General features: G+C 29.7%; 1 pseudogene across 1 annotated transcript; it reads left to right on the forward strand.

Moving 5' to 3' along the window:
- Positions 1-16,156: 16,156 nt before the first annotated feature.
- Positions 16,157-21,274, forward strand: LOC107634300 (protein LIGHT-DEPENDENT SHORT HYPOCOTYLS 10 pseudogene; annotated as a pseudogene). Its single transcript, XR_015907387.1, has 2 exons — positions 16,157-16,925; positions 21,098-21,274. The product of XR_015907387.1 is annotated as a protein LIGHT-DEPENDENT SHORT HYPOCOTYLS 10 pseudogene (transcript).
- The last annotated feature ends 587 nt before the right edge of the window (positions 21,275-21,861 follow it).

Here is a 21,861-nt window from a genome sequence, read left to right on the forward strand (position 1 = left end):
GAATGTAAATTCACTAGGAAAAGATAGAGAAGATGCTCATGCATCAGCACCTATCATCATGGAATTCAAAGAAGACTTGATTGTCACAACAAAATTGATATACACTCATCAAGTTCTTTGTAATTTCAGGCACACACAATAATTTTCTAAAGTATAACATCCTAGAGCTCAAATCAGATTTAATGCACGAATTATCAACAAAGGAAATTCGTAAACCTGTGCCATTACCAACTATGACTTGCTCATAACCACAGTACTCCTCTTTTTCTAACAGATTCTGCTCATTGGTAGTCATGTGATGTGTAGCTTCTAAGTTAAGATACCAGTTTAGATCCTGAACTGTGGCAAGTGTTGCTAAAACATTGCAAAAATTGGCATAAGGCTAAGAGATCTGTTGAGAGATCTGACGTTGAGAGATCTAATTGCTATAGATCTTATTATTTCCATTTCCATTGATGTATCCTTCATTACTGTAGATCTGATTGTTTCCATTGCTATATCCTTTATTGCTATATCCTCCACCTTCATAATCTCCTTCATATGAATCTTTATTGTATCTATACCAGCAAGTTCTTGCTGTATGACCTATTTTGTTGCAGATCTGACATTGTGGCTTCTTATTCATATAACCTCTTGTGTTGTGCATCCTTCCTCCTCTATTGGACTGACCCCTACCAGTTGTAAACTGTCCACCATTGGTTTGTTCTTGCAGTGAGGTATCTTGAGCAAATCTTCCTCCATTGAATACACCTCTGCCTTTTCTAAACATTCTTCCCCCTCTTCCCTGAAATCTACCTTTGAAGCCTCCTTGGCCGAATTGAGTGATGTTAGCTTGTACAAACGCTTCTGCCTTCCTGAATCTGGCAAGCATGCTCTCATGTGCATGTAGTAGTGCTTCTAATTCAGTAACTGTTATGCTTTGAGATCTTCCTAATACAGAGGTATACACTGAGGAATACTCTTCGGTTAGGCCATGCAAAACTGCATTTACATGATCATTTTCATTTATTGACTCTCCTACAGAAACTAGTGCATCAATTGTGCCTTTGATCGAAAGTACATACTCGATCACAGAGGCTCCGATCTGAAGAGTACTGAACTTGTGTTTCAGTTGCATTACCTTTGTTTTGATTTGAGAGGCAAAGTGATCCTCCAAACTCTTCCAAACTTGATGTGTATAAGTGCATCCAACCTAATAAACGGCTTTTTCATTGAGGTTAAGAGCCAAGATTTTTTTCATTGTTGATACTGTGGATTCAACACTGCATCGGTTTCATTTTCTGTAGCTACATACTATTGAAAATTTCTTTTTTTTGTGACATGACTCAGCATATCATTTCGTTCAATGATTCACTAGTTCTTGTGAAATTGAAGAAGAAGAAAGATTGATGAAGGGGGATTAGAAGAGAAAACAGAAGTGATGAAGATCACTACTTATAGAGAATGACTAGAAGAAGCTTCTAGCACCTAGTGATGGCTTCTAACTAGCTAATAGAATAATAGAGAGGGAAAGAGAAAAGCTTAACAGGTTTAATAAAATATATATAAGAGAAGCGAGATTCAAACTCCCAACACTTGTTTAAGCAAAAAAGTAAGTTTATCACTCGACCAACCCAAGTTGTTGGCTCACACACTCTCTAAACACACCATAACACCTATCACATAACACAGAGAATATGAGAGAATAATTTATTCCTTAACTACTTTTCGGATCCTATTGGAATAATTGCCGCGTTTGATATATTTCGTATCCTCTAAATTGTAATTTTGTCACACTATTCAAACTTCTGCATATATGAGAGAAAATTGAAGACCCAAATAAAAATTGTTTTAAGCCACATGATTCATGCATGAATTCTTTAATTTTAATTCAAGCTATACATGACAGCATCAACACAAAAGAAGCCAGTTAGGTTCAGTTGCCTTATACACCGCACTTCTACATGAGAAATGAAAAGATTAAACCCTAAAAAAGGTAATTATTATAATGATGGAAAAACAACTAGAGAGAAGGGCAAGAGTTTAATTTAGATACATTAAAATTTTTACACTAACCTCCAAGACTCCAACTATATTATTGTTCTATTTTTTTCTTGAATTTCGTTTACATAATACACAAAAAATTAACGGCTTTTAATCCGTGTGACGGTAATTGATTAAATGTAATAGAAACAGAAGTTTATTTAGACCACGGACACTATCAATAGATAGAAACTAAACTCAATATAAATAAAACTTGTGTGTTTCTTCAGGTCATCATGATAGCCATCAATTGAAAAAGAGAAATAACCAGTTACAAATTGTTCATATATAGGAGTATTATTAGCCTACTAATATAACCAATACATTTGATTAACCTTATTTAATTCTAATAAATGCTTACCACCATCAAGTCCAATAAAGGGACTAACTTACTAACTCACCAGAAGAACCAAACTAACATTATTTATTTTTCTTGATGGAAATTAAAAAACTGATATTTTGGTCATCCAAAAATATTTTAATTTGATAAAATATATTTTTTTTCATAATTGAAAAATAATTCATATATTTGATTTAATTTTTTGTTGAAATATTTAAAAATATTTAGAAATTAAATATAAAAAACCGAATAAAATTTCAATTTCTAGACTTTTATCCAATTCTTTTGAATTTTAGGAGATTCCCATAAAAAATTACTAAAAACATTACAATTAACATAAAATGGTTAAATTTAGAGGACCGAAAAATTTTATTTTGCTAAGCTAACTTACAAAATTTATGTCGAAATCTAATCTTTAGAGTACTTTTTTTAGTATGTCTATTTTTTAGTGCATTTTGTCAAATTGAAATCTTTTCTAAAAGCCTAAATATCATTTTTTTTTCTTTTAAAATAAATTAAAACAACTTTATGAAAAATTAATTTTTTTGAAAGCCACTTACTATTTTTTCACCTTTAACCCCAATAGCCTATTCCGAAATGTGGCATTCAATATATATTATTCCTGCAATGATTAACAAGCATTAGTTGAGAAAAATCAGAGATATGCAATATATATATATATATATAGATGTGATGTGCGTTGAGAAATAAATTAAAAGATGCATGTGAATATTTTTTTTTTTTTTTTTTAATTGTTTCTGTATGAACTTACTCTATTTATTTTGATTTAGAAAAATAATATTTGTATTTACACAATATTACTGTACTCATATATAATAGAAATAAAATTTTAGGAGAATCAAATATAAAAAATTAGTTATCAAAGAAAAAAAGTACACACTCAAATTGTTTCGGAGAGAATTTCAATTCATACACTTTGGTTTTTGTTTTGTTTGATTTTTGTTCAATTCTCAACTGTGTGCATCAATCAAGCTTGTATAAAAAAATCTCAATTCAAAAAATAGATATAATTCCTTTAAAAAAATGAGCTTAACTCAGGACTTATTAATTTAGTATCAAAATTGGAATGCAACTGGGATGCAACAATGAGATTTGTATATGACATTCGAACAAATTTATATATAATGAAACAATATAATTAAATGTAACTTGAAAAAAGAACGGTTATAATAAATGAACTTAATAATTTAAAAGAAATGTTTAAAATAACAAAACAATAAACAAAGCTTAGAATTTATGTAAATAGATAAATTATAGTAATAAATAGAATAGATAAACAAAATAAATTGACTTTAAATACTCACATACACCTGTACCTCATAAATTTTTTTGAAGTCAATGTGATTTTAAAATTTTTAGATAGTTTTAGAGTAGCTTGAGAAGCTGAAAATTAAAGTCTCCTTGAACCTTTTTTACTCCTGTATTTATAGACAGAAATCTAACTATCTAAGTAATGCAAGCAGTTATATTTTTTCACATTCCTGAGTTGACTTACTCTCGAATCTTGGTCACCTACGTTCTTACCGCATCTTGATCACCAGGTAATCATCCCCACGTTTTCTTCCATCAAGGATACTTATTTTCCAAGTGTTTCTTCATACCTTTATTGTTTTGACTCAAAATCCTTCGTTAAGTTTCATTCTATCTATCGACTAAATCATTTGTCAATTTATTGTGTTCCAGATGAAAGTACCATTTTTATTGAACATTTTTGTACTAACAGTTTCAACAAATTATTTTTTTTTTTAGAAGTTTTAGAGAATTATTTTTGTCAGATAAATTAACCATTTTATTGTTTTAAAGAGAGATTAATTTATCTTACAGTATATATTTTAAGAACCTAAATGTCTTATGATAAAAAATTTTAAATATTTATGTCTTTGACACACATTAAAAAATTAATTGAAAATGACAGAAAAACTAATTTATTTGACAAAAATAAATTTTGAAAAACTTTTAAGAATAATCATTTATTAAAGATCGACATGTCTAATATAAAATTCTTTTGAGAATAATTTGATATTTACTAAAAAAAAATAGATCTAATAAAGTCTTTTAGGACGCTCTCTTATAGACCGTACAACTCTATCTATTTGTATTCTCTAGTATGACTTCTTGGAACTTATACTAGCTAGCATGAGTTATTTTTCCAAGTGAACATGTCGTTGTTTTGTTTGCTATCTACATATACAAACAATAATATCCCCTTGTCCTACTTTAATTCAAGCACATATTGTTTGTTTGTATACCTTGTGTTATGCTGATTTTATGTTTTGCGGGTGAGCAAGACTTTCAAAACATAAATCGTGGTTCAATTTTTAATATTTGAGAGTGAAACCTAGCCTCTTGTAAGTAACAATTTGACGTGCATCAAAATTTGTACTTTTGTCAATAAAAAAATTACAAAAAGTATAAAATTATAATTACCCAAACAAATAACTATATTTATTATAAAAACTTTACAATAACTTTGCAGATTGAAATTAAAAACTATAACATTCCTTCTCAGAAGTTCGAAGGAATTGAAAATAATCGGTACAAAACTTGACCAAAAAAAAAAAAGTAGAATTATAACATACGAAATTAAAAACAATAAAGGTTACATAAATGTGAAGTGCAGAAGAATAGTAAAAAAAAGACAAATAAAAGAAAAGATGGAAGAACATTTACATAAATTAACTCAAGAATAAGTTTCAGAAAGTCAGTCACTGAGATATGAGAATTGTGTGAGTGTGATTCTAAAGAGAATTTTTAATCTTTTCTTCTTCGTAGAACCTTAATTAATTTATAAAAAAACATAGTCAATTATTTAATGACACGTGATTACTTTGATGGTTATCACTATGTAATAGATTGCGCCCAATTTTCATTTCTCACATTGCATACTTGTTGACGAAGTACTCCTCTAAGCAATACCTACACAGCCCCTTTCGACCACGTCCAAGTCATTACCGATTTTGACCCTTCGACATCAGCAACCATCTTGATCGAGTAACACCTTGTATATGGAAGCATAATGCAAGAAGCACGTGCAATTATGCCAATTATTATAGATGTATCCACACACAAAATTTAGTTCAAATGAGTAAATTCTCGTAATAATCTCTGAGATTCAGGTCATTACCCAATGTGATCCTCGAGATTTCAATTTTATCATTGTAGTTTCCTGATATAGTTTCGAACACCATAGTGGTCTTTAGACATCTTTCCAGTGATGACTCAGCTATCACAGTCCTGACGTGGCATCACCTTGCCACATTGGAAGGTGCCAAAATATTGTTGCTTTGGTTTGGCGCCCAGTTTAGCTAAAATAACGTTGTTTGGATGAAATTTAGAATGTAAAATGGTTTGTATCAAATACAAACACTTTATTCATCTTTACTACTTCCACCCTCCTTCTTCTTCTTCCTCTTCTCTTCATCAATGATGTTGTTGTAGGGTTCCATTAGTGGGGTTAAAGTTTTGCGATAAGAAATAGTCTGACTCAGGTGTTATTTAGGCGTTCGTCTCCTCTACCATAAGCCAGAGGTGTCTGCCATTTTCATTGTCAATGAAGGTATGTAATTATTATTATTTATTTGCAATGCAATAATTGTTCTTCGTTGTATCTGTGTTGTGTGTAACACCCTCATTATCAGAAGTCACGCTTCCGGCTGCACTACTCTGATAGCAAGAAGTATTACGACTACTTTACATACTAAACACTAAAATAGGAGCCTGTGACTCGACACTGTATTGCTGACTTCTTTGAAAACCGGAAATAAATACTTTATCTTAAGAAAAATACAAGCAGGCATAGATTCATATACAAGACTCCTTACATAGTAACTCATAATATAATATACATATAAAACATACAACTCCTATCCCTCTTACAAACTTGTAATAATAAAGACGAGGGAAGAAAATAATCTAATTAATACAACAACATATATAAACCAAACGCAGTATAACTCTCCATAATGCTTCCTCATCAGATTCCTGAAAGATAGAGCTGTAGGGGGTGAGAACCTAACCACATGGTCTCACCACGGAGTTTCAAAGTTATCATAAGAAGATATTTAACAAGAAAACTGTTTTCAAGCCCAGTGATTATCATTGCCTTATGAATCTTTTAAAAACCAATAGGAAATCATTCAAAAACCTTTTTAAAGAAACAATGTTTAATCTTTCAGGAATCCGAAACCTTTCCTTTCTTATAAGAAAATCTCAATCAGAAATCAACCATGCAATCAAACAACACAATCATTAATTCAGCATCAAAGTTCATTCTCAAATGTAGCATACCAGGACAAACACAGGCAAGACAGACAAGAAAAGCACAAGTAGGTAGTAGTTACAGCAAATAGTTCAAGTAGCAATTAAGAACAGTTTAGCAATTAGGCAAACCAAAATAAGTTCAAACCCAAGCAAAGCATACAAATGCATATGATGCATGCCTGTCCTATGGCTGATGAGGCTCATCTGTCGGTTATCCAGCCAACCCGACAAGTCTGAATAGTCCTTAGACTGTCCCCCGACGTGCATCCCCAAGAGTCTATGTGTAGCTTTTTCTCAAATAATCAATATTGCTCAATGGGGTACCGGGAATTTATATAGTGCCCGGTCACACTTACATCGTAGGGTCAACAGAGTATCGAGTTTTCAACCTGGTACACGTGGTGGCAAGCCATAGTACTTTATCCAGGGAACCTCATATTTCAGATAATTCAAACTCATAAGCCATATGAATAAATTCAAAGATCATATCTCAACATTCTCAATCATTATCATCACTCATCAACTCAAATCTCATTTCCAATTTCATTAAAAAAAAAACCATGTTTTAGAGAAAATCCTCATCATCCTTCTTTCCATTCCGTTCACTAACAATTCCAATTCAAGACATAATTCCTTCTTTTAAATAATTCACTCTTAACACATATAACGTTTAAAACTAAATCTTTTTAAATAATTACTTCAAACGAAACTTCCAATTTTATAAAATTTCGGTAGCATCTCCTCTAAAACTCGGACTTTGCCACCCTGTTCGGGTCCCATCCAAACATTTCTCAAACCTTTTCCAAATCTCAATCATTTTCCAAGATTCAACTAGTTTCAATATCAAATTATTTTCAAATCGAACCAATTCCAATAATAAAACTCTTTTTAAAATCAAATTAACTCAAATATTAAATCATTTATAAAATCAGACTAACTCATAATCAAATTGCTTTCAGAATCAATTTATTTTTATATCTTAAATTATTTCTAAAATCGATCCATTTATATTACAAAGTAAACTCCAAAAACAAAAAAAATCCACTTTTCATAATAATCAAGTAAATAACATTTTAAATCGGTTTTTATCAACAACCATACACCACTCACACAATCAAGCATTCAATAATCCAGTCCAACAAACCATCACATCCACAAGACAAATATAATCACAGAAGTATATCTTTTTGCATCAATATCTATTTATCACAACTTTGTAATATAAATTAGATTTTAAGAAAAACCCCTACCTCGATGTCGCGATCGCATAATTTAATACAACAGTCCCGCTTAGTCTAAACTCACAACAGCAGTGGCGATTCCAACACAACCGGGATGATGGCAGCATCACCAACTCCGATTACACTCGTAGCAACATTGAATTTGGTGAAATCAAACGCAGAACAACTCTAAAAATTCAAGGCAACACCCAAACTAAAATGGAATTAAAACCATTACGAACAGATAAACGAGACTAAGGCAGTTCAGAGTATAAAAGTGAAATAGAGTCAGGAAAAAAGCTAGACCTAGGGCAGTGACACTGAACTTGAATTGGGACAAGTCAACAGCAGCGATAGCAACGTTAGAACTAGCAGTAGCAATTCCAGTCACCCCAGCAGCAATGATTTTTAAAGAGCATCACCCATCACAGCCCACAGCTGCAGTGGCTTAATCCTAAAACATCAACGCCTTAAAGTTCTCAATCAACGGATAGAAGGACAATAACAGTGGAGGTTCAGAAACAAAATAACTTACAGTAACGAAGGAAAACAAGAAAACGAAGTGTAGCAGTAGCAGCACGGTGACTGCAACAACACAGGGAAGATGGCCTCCTCCCCCACCTCAGCTCGCGACTCCGGCGGCGGCGAGCTCCACAGACGGTGATGGCAGAGAGAGTAGCGGCGGCAGAAACCACCCCATCAACGCCTTCTCTCTCCTCGTGTCGTTCTGTCTCTCTCTCTTCGCATCAGGTCCTGCTTGTGGTGGCTCGATAGCAACTCGCGACGCCGGTGCGACACGGAGGTCCGACGGCGATGGTGATAACGAGGTGCAACGAAGCCGGCGGCACACGGCACGACGGCGATGGCGATGCGCTTCACTCGCGCGAGCTCCCCCTGCTCCGCGACACACTCTCCTCGTTCCTCCTTCATCAGCGACGATGGCAGCACGACGAGCGGCGGTGACTCACCGGCACACTCTCCCCCCTTCTCTCTTCTGATTCACACCCTCTCCTCTCTTTTCTTTCTTTCTGTGGATTTTGCTGCTGCTATGTGTTGTGTTGGTTAGTTTAATTTTGGAAGAAAGGAAAAATGGGTGAGGCGGCTGAAGGGAGTGGAAAAGTTAGGGGTTAGTGTTTTAGGAAGTATTTAACAAATTAGGATTTAATTTGGGATAAAAGTGAAATTAAGAATTTCGAGTAAATTGAGATTTGGTAAATTTTAATAAAATTAAAGTATATTGTATAAATTTAAAAATCTAATTTAATCTCTTAAAATTACTTTAAGAATGCTACCTAATTATTAATTTACTAATCAGCTTTTAATAAAGTATTCTAATTTAAAATTAGAAATAATATAATTTATTTTCTGTTTATAAAAATTAAAGTATTAAATTCTAAAATCTCAATTATTTAAATTAGGTCATATAAAATTCTTGTTATTTCATAACTACCAACTTTATAACTTAAATATAGAAAATAATTCAATAATTGTAAAATTAGACAAAATTCTAATTTAAATAGCCAAACCTCATTATTTCTCGAATTTCTAGAACTTTAATCATGAATAGGAAAATAATCCGTAAGTATAAAGTTTGGATAAAAGCCTTAATTTATTTCAAATCCAATTAATTGCCTTTAATTATTTTCACTAAAAATAATTTCTGAAATTGAAACTATAAATAAATATATAATTTGAGATTAGTTTAAAATAGGACTTTTCAAAAGTCTTGGGTCTTACATTGTGAGTTTGGTTGTGATTTTCTGCTTTTTTTTTTCCGTCTGTGTGATTTCTAGGGTTTGATTGTATTAACATAGGTTGGAGTTTTGTGGGTATGCTCTGTTTTAACCATATGGAACAAGGCTAACGTTTTTGATGGTCATAATGTTGAAAAAATAGGTGTTTTACGGTGTTCATTTCGTTTTTTTATTATGTATAAGTAGGCTAGAAAAATCTGTTTCTGTTTATGGTGATTGGAAAATAATAGTTTTTTATTTTTTTTTTTCAGATAGCAGAGATGGTGGACATTATATTTCACTACGGAGGTGATTTCAAAAAAAAATCAAGAAAGAACAATGGTATATTCTCCGGATAATAAGGCTTGTTTAGGTAATCTAGTTGTTTCCTCTATGATGATGTATTTTTCTGTCTGCTCTTATACTTCGTACAAGGAAGTCGAGTGTCACTTGGATATAGATTGGGAGAACGACCTTTCTTTAAAGTCATTAACTAACCCCATTATCACTGCTTTAGGAGGTAAATTTTGTATTTCCAAGCAAGCTTTGTTGAATCTTTCCATATAATCTCGGAGTGTCTCTCCGACTTCTTACTTCACTCCCAGCAAGCTTGGAGCATGCTTCACCTTGTCCTTTTGTATTGAAAATATAGTAAGAAACTTCCTAGCCAGATCGTAAAAGCAGGTTACCGACCTGGGAGGTAAGTTGTCAAACCATTTCATTGCAGCTTTAGTCAGAGTTATCGGGAAGGCTTTGCAACAAGTTGCATCAGAAGTATCAGCTAAGTACATCTGACTTTTGAAATTGATGAGGTGAAGCCTCAGGACGGTCGTTCCGTCATAGATATCCATATCGGGAGTTTTGAAATTTTTAGGAACCCTGGCTCGCATGATCTCTTTAACAAACGCATTTTCACCTCCTAGAAGCTTTCCTTCCGATCTGCCCGATTGCTCTGTCTTTGGAGGTCGGCTTCTAACCTCAAGAGCTTTTCCTCCAGCTCTTTTCATCGTCGTACTTCTTTTCGTAATTCCTGTTCTGCTTATCGTTGTCGCTCAGCTTCCAGCTCGAATTGTTCTAATTGTCCACGGTGGCCGTGAACTAACCCAAGTATTTTCGTCGGATAGGGAGGTTCTTCATCTTCGAACAGGTGGACGACCAAATGAATCCGCCGTGGATGAGGGTTTTTCCGACGTTCCTTCTTCATGGGTGGCATTTGTTCTCTCTCGAGGTGGAGGTAATGCTAACGTCAGCTCGTCATGGTGGAGGTGGGTGGCATTTGTTCTCTCAGACGCCGTATGACCGTCTTCGTACTGGTTGTCCTCCATACAGGGATTTAGACTTCCAAGTCCCTGGCAACAGCACCAATATTTCAAGGGTTACCTGAAATGGTGATTTGGGTTTGAACGTGAGGTCCAGACTCCTCTTAAAGCAGTGACTGACTTGTTCTGGTGCCGAGGTGCCGCCGTCCGAGTTCCTCGTGAGGAGGTGGGGGTGGTACCTGCAAGAGACTTGATGCTTAAGTTAGCATGGGTTTTAAGCAGGTTTTTAGCATATTGGGATTTGAATATACCTGAGAAGTGTCAGTGTATTTATAATAGAATAGATAACCACTTTTTTGAAGTAGTTCCACCTTTGTTTGTGGATAACCGTTCCTTTTATCTTTTGGGTTTGTTGAGATCTATCTTCTAGATGAGGTAGAGATAATAGGAGAGATTTAAGGAGGTAGTTACTTATTCAGATAAGTAGGGCTAGACCTCCTTTGTTGTACCCAACCTCTTAATATAGGTCAGGCAAGTAGAAGTGGCTACCCTTTTTGGGTAGGTCTTTTTCTCTTATTGGACTTGACTTTATGTTTTGGAGTTAGGGTATGAACAGGTAACATAAATTGTATGAGCCTATAAAACACAAATACTTTGTTGAGTTGTCGTGCCCACGTGTCAGACACATTTTGAACACGACACTTACCGACACTCGTCCGACACACGTGTCTACTGTATCCAACTGTGTCTTAATAAAAAATAAAACATTCTTCTCCAGACATGCTTGGACATACTTAAATATCATCACGTGTCAGCATGTCTAACCTTATCCTTAACATGTATTCTTGAAACAAATTTTAAAATAATATATATTATTATTATTTATTAAAACAAAAATATTTTAAATATTTTATATAATTCAAATAAGATATTACAAATAGTTAAAAAATTAATTTATATTTTAATATCAATAAAATATCAAAATATCATTATGATCTATCTAAAAAATATTTTATATTATATATATATATGTATATCCTCGTATCTTATAAAATTTTAAAATTTGTGAGTCGACATAATCCTGTCATGTCGTATTTCGTGTCCATATCAATATTTGTGCATCATAAATTGGACTTATCTTTTGTTGTTAATATTTTTTAGAATTTTTTGTAAACGTTTAAATATTTTAGGTATCGATTTAGTAGTTAATTTATAGACAAAATTACTCTTAATTAAATTAAGAAAGTAATTAATGCTATTCGACTACACAGAGTCACAGTTAAACTAAAAATATTATTAAAAAAATGAAATACTACCGAGCATCTTAATTTTCTTTTCAAAATATTTTGAAATATCAATTTTGTTTAACAGATATCTTTAGACCAGGAGAGTAAGTAAATCGAAGGTAATAAGTGGAATTACTCTGCTCTAGCATTCTCAATAAGTATTGGCCAATAAGAGACAAAACAATTCCATAATTCTTAAATCCAAATTGAAACGAATCTTATGATTAAGTCAACTAAAGATCAAATTATCTTGTCATTGTTTTATATATTATATAATATAAAAAATATTAAAAAATCTTTAAAATTTATTGTGTTTGTCTATCATCTTTAATTATTAATTCAATTTTTTTATTTTAGTAATTCAATATATTTTAACCTATATTTTTAAACATAATAACTAATTAATAATAAAAAAAATCAATTCTAATAACCTTCTAATATTTTTCACATACCATGCATTAAACGTGATTATAAAGCTTGTGTGTATTTTTTTTTTTTTTTGGTAAGGGATAACGATTTCCTGTTTCAAAATAATTTTTTAAACTATATATATATATATATATATATATATATATATATATATATATATATATAATCATTCTAGTATGATTATAGTATAATAATTCAAAAAGTATTTATTAAAATTAAAATAATATTTTTTATCATTAAATAATATTTTTTAAGAAGTGTTATTTAAAAAAAATATTACTAAAATATAAAAAAAGTATGACTTTAATTTTAATGACACTTACATAATCATGATAGCCGTCACCATAATATATACATACTAGAATTATATATATATGAGACAACTATATCTATTTATACAACTTCTTTACAATTATGTTTAGAATAAACATTTTTAACCAATAATGAGTCAATGATATAGTGGAGAAGTAAAGATTAGTAAAAGAGAAAAAAAAAAAAACATTAACCGATTATTGTTGTTTGAAACTAGTTTGATTTCCATTTTTTTCTTAATACTTTTTTTATTATTACAATTAAATTAAGGATGTTATTGGATAAAGAATCATCAATAACGTCTTGCTATTAGAAATGAATTTTCATTTTAAAAAATATAGATATTTTGAAATCTAGAAAGCATCTCTATTTTCTTAATTTCTAAATAAAATACACTAAATAATTTGAAAAAGAATACTATTTAAAATTAAAAAAAAAGGTAGTCAAAAGAATGAATTAAGAGAACAAATAATTATTTGTCTCATGTCTGATGTAATTTTGAAATAGAGTCCCGGAATCGAAATGATATAGGGCCTGCCCCATTTCCAAAATGAGGAAATGAAAGTTTTGGCTTCTTGCATTGCGTCTATATCAAATAAAGAGAAGGGGAATTGGCTCTAGAAAGATGTTTTGGAAATGGTGGAACATGTTGCAAAACAAAGGTTCTAGGGCCGTCCAATATAATTTTGAATTAATTCAATTTATTTGATTTTGATAACACCTAATTATCGATTGAATGAAGAAAATCTTAATTTATTAGACTTTCTGCCAAAGGGCCCCTCATTGGTCGGTTGTCATCTCCAATTCTCCATCAAATTTTGACGTCTATAAATCATGACAATGGAGAAAATTAATAACATGATTAGGATTAGTGCCAAAATTGCATGTGTCTTAGTTATTACTATTGGCATTTGGCAATATGCTAATAAGCTGATCAGCTCATTATTAGTTCAGACTCTGTTACCACTCGGAAAATTAACTGAAAGAAGCTAAGCCATGTATGTATCTTGTGAAATGCATGCAACACAGAGTGTTGCTCTTAATTATTAATAAAATACTTCCATAACATTTTTAATGTTAGTTCTTAAAGAAAAGCAGTAGGTTAGGACGTTTTCATATACGGTTATGTTGATTGTGGCCATAGGGCCATTAGTCATTATGCCCTCCACCATGTTATTTTTGGTTCAAACATTATCCAAAAGGTACAAATTTTTTTATTCTAAAAGATTGTTGAACCTTGTTACCATTTAACTGCTTATTTCTACCGGTTTAAATTTTTTTTTGAAAAGTAGTTTTATGATATAATATTTAATTTAAAAAAAAATAAGTCCCTAATTTTTCAATTCGAAAACATACAAGTTCAAAAGTTCTTGATTAATTGAAAATATAAAAACATTCTTAACCTTCTAAAATATGAGACATTTAAATTTTTCTGTCCAGAATATATAAGGATAAATCAGTTTTTGAGAGACTTAAATATATATCTCGCGTTTTAGAAAATGAGAGACGTTTTTATACTTTTAACTAGTTGATGATTTATTTGTCTTCGAAGTAAAAAATTAGGGATCTATTTATTGTTTACTCAAATTTCTATAATAAAATAATCTAAAATTTGATCTTTATTATTCTAAAAAAAATAATATAAAACAAATAAAAAATATGCAAAATATTAAAGGAAATTAAACTAAAAAAAAGATTTTGTTTGAGAAAATATATTAAAAATATAATTATTTATGTATTTTTTGTATTAATTAAATTTTTAAGAAAATTAATTTTATGACAAATTTATATTTTTGTTTTTAATTAACCTTAAAGGTACTACTATTGCAATAGTGTTTGCTTTGTTTGATGTACTTTGAACTTAGTAACAAATAAAGTTACAGAATAATACTGTAAATCTTTTTATAATAATTAATTCAAAAATTCAAAATGTTACAAGTCCTTAATTAAACCATGTGGAACTTTATCTTTGGAACTTACAGAATCACACGCACTGTACTAATTAGCAGCCACCAATAATTCAAATATGTACGTTTCCTAATTACATTATGTTATGTTAATAAGTTTCATGTTATGCATCAATATTCAAAGAGTATATATTTGACTAGCTAGACCTATATTGGAATGAGGATTTAGTTAAATAAACAGTGTGTAAGGGGCTCATTGATTAATAAGGTGATAAGGCTCATGTGTTGACAAACAAGGACAGACAATAATTGTACACTACGGCTGCGTTTGTTTCTAAAAAAGACAAGATAAGACAATGAGAATAAGACACAAAGGATAAAAATATAAAATTTTGTGTTTTTGTATTTTGTTTAGTGATAAATTAAAATAAATGATAAAAATCTAATTTATTTTTATTTAAAAATTTTGAAAAAAAAAATATAATAATAATAAAATATAATTATAAAAAATTAATAAAAATAATAAAAGAAAAAATAAAAAATAAATTGTGTTCTTTGTTAGTTTTTCTATATTCTTCCTGTCAGGATAAACATAAAATACATTAATTCAGTATCCCTAAACACAATGTCTCTATCCATATCTCATCTATCAAATATAATTTTATGTCTCCAAATCTCTATCTCAGTATCTGTTTCCGAAAACAAACGCAACCTACAGAAGTATTAGGGACCATAAATTTTATAATTTATAGTTATAAATTAATTATTATTAATATTTTTAATAGTATAAAATTATATCTAATGATATAAAATTATTCATTTTTTTATTAGTTAAATATTTAAATAATAACTAAATTTTAATAAAAATACTAACTCCTAATTTTTTTTTTTTTTTGGTACACCATTATAAGAGAAAACATGTAATTAATGCTGTGTCACTACCTAAAAAGGAGAAAATAAAAAATATGGTAAAAATTAAGAAAATATTCAAGACAATAGAATCTTATCTTACTAATAAATCGATTATATAAATTAATCAATGTCATTACGTAAATTTTTTTATCATCTTATATATAATATTTTTAGATATTTTTTTTCTATCTTTCGCTCTCTATTTATTTTTCACTCGTCTACTCTTTTAACGGAATAATCTATCAATCTTCCTTTCTTTTCGTATATTCAAACTACCGGGAATAAGTTCTTACCATGTTTTCAATGAACACAAAACTTATATATATTATTTGGAGTGAAGAAGAATAGGCAATTCCAATAAAAAAAAAAAAAAAAAAGAAACAAGAGAGAATGGGTCCCATAAAACGTCTACTCGGTTGCAAAATGACGTGAGCTCTACATACATACATACACACTCTCCTTTCTTCAAACTCAACACTACACTCCCTCTTCCTATTCCTTTCACTTTTCACCTTTCACCTCTTCCTTTATTATTATATTCCACTTTTATTTAGAGAGAGCAACCCCTCCCCTCGGATCCTTCTTGAAAAATCTCCGTTAATATTCATCACAAGACAGCAAGAATGTCTTCAAGTGGAAGTGGTTATGGCAAGGATTTTCCAGGAGAAGGATCCCGAAGCAACATTGATCCCAGAGAATATCATCATCATTTTCAACTTCAACCACACCCACAGCAGAGTCCGGCTAATACACTTAGCCGGTACGAGTCGCAAAAGAGGAGGGACTGGAACACTTTCGGGCAATACCTGAAGAACCAAAGGCCATCAGTTGAGCTTGCACAGTGCAATTGCAACCATGTCCTGGACTTCCTAAGGTACCTTGACCAGTTCGGAAAAACAAAAGTTCACATCCAAGGTTGCATGTTTTATGGGCAGCCGGAACCCCCAGCGCCCTGCACCTGTCCTCTTAGGCAGGCCTGGGGCTCCCTCGATGCTCTTATAGGGAGACTCAGGGCTGCTTACGAGGAAAATGGTGGGTCTCCGGAGACTAATCCTTTTGCAAGCAGCGCCATCCGTGTGTACCTCCGGGAGGTTAGGGAGTGCCAGGCTAAGGCAAGAGGCATCCCTTACAAGAAGAAAAAGAAGAACAATAACAAAGGCAGTGCTGAACAATCAAGCTCTTCTTCTCCCTCCTCCACTATACACTTCTCTTGAACCACTAATGGTAATTTCATCTTTTCCTCATTATACTGCTGTCTTGCGTGATTGATGGATTCTCTAGACAACTTGTTATAAATTTTCAAAAAATTCCATTTTTAGAAACTTGAGACCTCCTACACAAATCTTAACATGCAACTGAAAGAACTTAATTAAAACATGGAACCTCCTAAAGGCTTGCCATATGGATCATAATACCCTACAAGGTGATCCAACTTTGTGTATTTAATTTCATTTGGTTGCAACTTGCAAACTACTGTGATGTTATTGTATCAACAATGAGGCTGCGTTTATTTCTAAGAACAAGATAAGATACTGATGGATAGAGATACAAAATTTTATGTTCTTGTATTCTATTTGGTGATAACTTAGAACAAATTATGAAAATTCAATTTATTTTTATTTTTTTCATTCAAAAAATTTGAGATGAAAAATATAACAATAAAATTATTATTATAAAAAATTAACAAGAATAAATGAAAGAAAAAATAAAAAATAAGTTGTATCCCTTGTTAGTGTCTCTGTATCCTTCCTGTCAAGATGGACACAAAATACACTAATTCAGTGTCTTTGAACATATTATTTCTATACATATCTCCTTTATCAAACACAATTTTATATCTTAGTATCCTATCTCTATAAACAAACACAGCCTATAAGATTTGAAAGACGAAATATAATTAATCTTCCCCTGTTACAGACATCGAACTAACTTTACACAAAAACACTGTTTTGTGTGGCAATTACATTACATATTCTATTATTTCCAAGTTTACTTTCCCCTAGTCTTTGCATTTTTAAAACTAAGCAGAGTTTTTGTCCCATGAATGTTCAAGTGAGATGTCATACACTTTGTTGAGTTATTAAGCATCAAACTAAACAAATGACTGAAAATATATTATTAATAATTAACTTTCTATGTTCGTTACAAATTATAAAATTGTTGTGATGCTGCATCATGCTTTAATTTGGAATTTTTTTTAAATTTGGAATTTTTTTTTCCCTAATTTTATACTGACAAAGTCATGATAGATAGATAGATGTTGGGAAAACCTTATGCTAATTAAATATTATGTGTTGTTAATAGCCCTTAACAACTCCCAACCATCCTCACCTCTATATTAATTGTGCCCACTTATTGCTATCTTATTAAAGGCACATACATGATCCTTATTATTACTATGCTTGATTTGATGTGTTTATCGTTATATATACTTGTTTTTTTTTTCTCCACCTTGTGCTATTCATTATATACCTTGATTACATCATGATTTATTATGATAGTTCATAAAGACATTATTCAGTGGATTTTTTTAATTAAAATTTTCTCTTAATTAAACAGGATATAATTGAAAGCCACAGTTCTCTTTTTCAAAATGTTATTTATAAATTAATTTAATTGGTTAAATAATTAGTTCATTCGTCCATTTAAATAAATATTAGCGATTCAAATTTTGTTTTATGCATGTAATAATTTATTGATCAATAATAAAATTTTAAATAAAACTCAAATCTTTGATAAATTAATTTTTGATCTATTAATTAAGAATATTTTAGGAAAAATGCTATTTATAAGTTTATTAATTATTATCATTATTATTATTATTATTATTATTATTATTATTATTTGGGAGAAAATGTTTTGTTTGGTTAGGCGCATGTTTGAGCTTTGTGTTTCCCACACCTCACATGTATGTTTTGTCGGTTCCAAGTGGAATTTCAATATCACTCTCAACATACATGAAATAGACACGTTCTTGTATATTTCTTATTTTAGAAATGGATCATGGATTTTTTATTCAAGGTAAAATAATCTTGCTTGTATTCTACCCAAATTTTGTCTTTTAACTTACTTCACATTTTGATTCCCTGAATTTATGAATTATAAAACATAATAAACTATATAAGCATAAACATGTACATGGATTGTTGAGATTGGCAAAACTTTTATGTTGGCTTATTCAGCATATATAACGCTCCCTTTAACATAAAACGATAGTGCTGAAATCATGTGTAGCCCTTACTAGGGGTAGTTGGTGACAAGTTATTATTAGGGTTTCCTAATTTAATTTGTCTACTTTCTACGCATGCAGAATAACATATATGCAAAATAATTTAATGATACTATTTTTTTAAAAATTTAAATTAATAAAAAATATATATAAATAATTATATATTTAATATATTTTCTTGTATAAACTTTTTTTAGATTTCGTCAATTTTTGCATAGATTTTTTTTGTTTATGTTTTTTTTTTTAAATTTTATAAGAATTAAATTCTATTCATATTAGTAATAGAAATTCTGATATTATGTTATAATATTATTTTTTTTTAATTTTAAATTAATAAGAGAGGATACATATATATATATATCAAATTAAACAAATTGTTTTGAGGTGGGAGCGAGGGTTTTAATGAGGTTTAGTATGTGTCATATCAGTTTAACATTGACCTAGATCATATCCTTTAGATGATTTCTCTTTGAAGGGAAGATTTATATATGCATATTGTAACCATATATATAACTGCATGAAAAGTAAATAATATTAAGGGGTAGAGAGTGAAGTTCATTCTGTTATACATAATTAAAATGAGTGAAACTCTGCGTGTATATCCTTCATTTAGTTATTTCTCATATATCACGAAAGAAAATGAGTTTGACACCACTTTCGTTTTTTTTTTTTTTTTCCCCGTATTTCTTTCTTCTTCTCCCCCCTCCCCCTGTCTCTCTCTCCTCTCTGTATATAAGGGCGACGTTAAATAATCCATATAGAAGGTTCACGATGATTATTACTTCAAGACATTGATTGTGTCTCTTTCTTTCTTTTTTTTTTTTTCATTCCTTAGTACTTAGAAGAATGTTATTAGAAACATTATTAAGAAGTTACATTAGTAGTCTTTATTTTTTTTTTTTTTCATTCTTTTGTACTTAGAAAAATCTTTATTATTAGAAACATTATTAGAAAATTATATATATGATTAGTCTTTATAAGTCGGAGGTTCTTTCCAATAAGAAATTATTTTGGTATATAACAATCAGGTACGAATCCAAAAATATCATCATAGGGACAATAATATTTATAATATTAAAAAAATACAAAAAAAATTATATAATATAATAAGATGTATTACAAAAATATACTGATAAAAAATATATTTTAAAATATAAAAATATGTGTGTATTTTTTATTAAGGAAATGGTCGATTCTTTGTATCATAAAATTCATCGATAATGGAATTTGTGTCAAATCTTTTAATAATTTTCTTCTCAATATAATTAAAAGACAATTAGCAAAAAATTCATCTTTTATTTTGTTTCTAACTTATTTTTTCACAATATTCATAACTGAAAAAAATCTCTAAGTTATAACATTTAAAACAAAGAGAGCTAATACCAAACAAATCAAGAAGGACGATCACAAAAAAAAAAGTTTATTTTATGAGGTTTAAAAAATTTTATTTAACTAAAAATATTAGTAATAATATCTTTTTTAAAAATTTGTAATATTATTATTTACTTTTAAGATATTGAAGATCATTAATATTTAGGTTAGATTGAACTTTTATTTATATTAAACTAAATATTAAATATATTTTTTAAAAAATTAAATTATATTTAATATTTTATTATTATTTTTTTTTTTAAAAAGTGGGGGAGAGGGGGCTCGCCCCGTACGTCTCTGATAACATTGTGAATGGAGCATAAGTGATCCCAAAAAATGTTTATTTTAAAGTGAAGATTTACATATATATAGTTGTTTTTATGTAATTTAAAATTGATAGTTAAAAATTATTAAATAATTTAATATATTTAATTAAATTATTATTTAATAATTTTAAATATTAATTTTACATCAAGATAATTACACATGAATTTAATTTATCTTATTTTAACATTATTCTTTAAGGTAAATCACATCCTCTTTTAAACTTTTTTGTTTAGAAGAAATTAGTGTACATTATTATCATTTGTCATGTGTACTGAGTGTTGTATTTGAGGTAAATATAAGGTACCATGCATATATTATTCCCCATTTTTGAAAAGAGGTCCATGTATGAATCTATAACATATAATATATAGTACATATATGCCTAAGTAATGTTAAAAAAAAAAAAATTATACTTTTACAAGCTAAGGTGGTGTTCTGCTTATTAAGTACTTTGCATCTCTCGTTGCAGGATATAATATGTGGCGTATAAACTTGATAGGAGCAAATGTCTTAAAGAAGTTTCCTGTTTTGTTGATTATTATAATGGTTTAATTATTTTAATGATTCTTATAGTTTTGTTAAATTTTTAATTAGATTTTTATATTTTTATTTTTTTAATTGGATCTTTACATTATTTTTATTTTTATAATTAGATTTTTATTAATGTAAAAAATATTTAAGTTAATTGAATATTTCTCCACAAATTAAAGATATTTATAATTAAGAATTTAATTAGATCTTTTTGATCATGTATTTTTTGAGAGAAATATTTTGTTAATTTTAATATTTTTGACATGAAAAATATTTAATTATAAAATTAAAAGTAGTATAAAAATTTAATTAAAAAATATATATATAAAAACTTAATTAAAATTTTATAAAATTATAAGAACTAACAGAATAATTAAACCTATTATAATTTGGGAGTTTGTGAGCTACTAATGGAACCAAAACATCAGATATATACATATATAACAACTATATCTCAGTGTATCTTATGTAGCTAATTACTTCCCTCTGGAATGTATCCTTTCACTTAAAATATAAGTGGGAATAGTTTACTCTTCCAAATTGTTACAGTGAGATATATCCTTTTAATTTATATCTGTTTTCTCTGAAATGTTTAGCGTTAATGCTGTGGACTTGTTGGTGCCTCTTTTTTTAACTATATGTAATTTTATTAGGTTAGAAAATTTTTGAATTAAACAAGGATTATTCGGAAACTTAAGTACT

The sequence above is a fragment of the Arachis ipaensis genome, chromosome B3 (genome assembly GCF_059453495.1).
Source record: "Arachis ipaensis isolate K30076 ecotype BB chromosome B3, ASM5945349v1, whole genome shotgun sequence".
In the NCBI taxonomy this organism is placed as follows: Eukaryota; Viridiplantae; Streptophyta; class Magnoliopsida; order Fabales; family Fabaceae; genus Arachis; species Arachis ipaensis.